Raw genomic sequence first — 2219 nt, forward strand, 5'->3', positions numbered from 1 at the left:
GCTGAGTTTTGAGCAGGAGGAAAAATTCACCAGGCTAGAGCACTCAACAAGAAACATTTCCAAGATAAAGGTTGTCACTAAGAGGAAAAATGTGGGAAAAAAATATATGTGTGTCTGGTTTTTATTACTGTAATGAAATAGCTAAGGCAGATCAACTTTATCAAGAGATCTATTTAGCTCAGAGTTTTGGAAGGTGAACATTCGAATAGCGCTTCAAGAAAAGGCTGTTTCGAAGGGCAAGAGCAGGGAGGGGGAGGTGGTATCACATCTCCAAAGCTGGGCCAAGATCTGGCCTTTGTAGCAAGCTCCTCACAATAACTAACCAGCACTTCGTAGAAAATAACTTAAACACTTCAACCAGCTCACCTACAATTTATGGAAGGGTCTCTGTAGACCCCACCTTTTAAAAGTACAGACCATTTCCCAGTGCTGCCAGCCAGGGAACTAAACTACCAATGAGTGAGCTCTGGTGATAAACCATTTCTAAACCCCATGGCAGTAAGCATAAAATATAATCTTATATGCCTACGGTATCTTTATTTCTTCAGAGAGTATTATGGTTCGTGTCTAGTTGTCCCCCTAAAGCCGCATGCAGTCATTGGGGCAGGCTTTCTAGAGTTTGTGATTAATTCGTGATCCAATGCTGGGATTATGGGTGTGAGCGCTGCGCTTGCCCGAGGGCCAACAGCCTGATTACAATATGAGGAAGGGAGAGAGGCTCGCTAGCAGCTCCAGCCGCCGCTCCTCCCTTTCCTCTTTGCTGTTTTCCTCTGCCATGAATGGCTGCCCTCTGCCATGTGCCACCTTGCCTTGGAGCCAACCAAGTAAGAATTGAAACCTCCACTAACTGTAAGCTAAATAAGCCTTTCCTTTCATAATTTTGGGTGTCAGATATTTTGTCTCAGCAACAAAAGAAAAGTAACCAAGACAACAAACATAGTAGAATTCTGTTACATTCATTAAATTAACATACCTGGTATTCAGCCACTGTTACTTGATGGCTAAATATTGATGTTGGGAAAAAAAAACTGAATTTGAACCATTAGAATTTCTTATACTGAACTATTCTTCTACTTAAAACTACATATGAGTTAATTTATACTCTAAACCTGCATTGTATCAGAGTAGATTGGACAATATATTTCCCTAATTCATATCTAATAAAATGAATATTTAAAGAGATTATATAAATGACCCTACACTAAGTAAGACATGCAGTTAGGACTCACATCTAGGTCTCTCTGAGTCTATAGAATATGTTCTTTAATACTGGCTCTAATCATTAAAGACAAATCATTATCTCAGGACACATTGTGACAGAGCACAATGTTCAGTCTAGCCCTGCCGCCCCTCACTGCGCTGCCCCTGCCTTCGCGTTGGCCCGCCCTCGGGTGTACTATGTCTGGCTCTTCCAGCGTCACTGCCATGAGGAAAGCGGTCCAGCAGCTCCAGCTGGAGGCCGGGCTCAACCGCAAGAAGGATTCCCAGGCAGCTGCAGACTTAAAACAGTTCTGCCTGCAGAATGCTCAGCATGATCCTCTGCTGACTGGAGGATCCTCAAGTACAAATCCCTTCAGACCGCAGAAAGTCTGTTCCTTTTTAGTCAAATGAATTCTTAAGCATTTCCCAGACCACTTTTAACCAACCAGTGACTATTCAGAAAAAAAGAAAATTGAAGCCTGTACAAAAACTTCCCCTTTCTTAACATGTGCCATAACATACAAACTTCTACTTTTGTCAGTCCTTAACATCTACCTCTCTGGATTTTCATGAATTTCTATTTCACGAGGGTATTTTATATACACTGCTGCCAACATACAATAAAATACTTAGTATAAAAAAAGACTAACGTTCAAATTGCGATGGCCAATGTTAGTTAGGAGACGTGTAACTATGAAATCATGAAATTAAATCATGATAACTTCTTAGAATGATTGTAGAGCAGGAGGTATGACTTTCATTTATTTTAGCAAGTATTCTCTAAAAGATATCAACAGTTAAATCTCAAAATACTAACTATATCTTACTAGTATATGGATATCAACTCAAATAAATTAAATGTCAAATCACAAATGTCTAATTAAATATCAACAGCTAAGTCTACTCAGTAGGTCTTTTACACAGCTGACATTAAACTTTGATGCAAGGGTCAGGTATCATCTAGTTGTGAGGACCGGGTGATTTCTGTTGTACACACAGTGCCTTCTGTATCTATGGAC

At 40.1% G+C, this 2219-nt stretch overlaps 1 pseudogene; it reads left to right on the plus strand.

Annotated features, from left to right (window-relative positions):
- The first annotated feature begins 1398 nt into the window (after positions 1-1398).
- On the plus strand, positions 1399-1611 carry LOC101590427 (annotated as a pseudogene).
- The last annotated feature ends 608 nt before the right edge of the window (positions 1612-2219 follow it).

This window comes from Octodon degus, unplaced genomic scaffold (genome assembly GCF_000260255.1).
Source record: "Octodon degus isolate 3935 unplaced genomic scaffold, OctDeg1.0 scaffold00025, whole genome shotgun sequence".
In the NCBI taxonomy this organism is placed as follows: Eukaryota; Metazoa; Chordata; class Mammalia; order Rodentia; family Octodontidae; genus Octodon; species Octodon degus.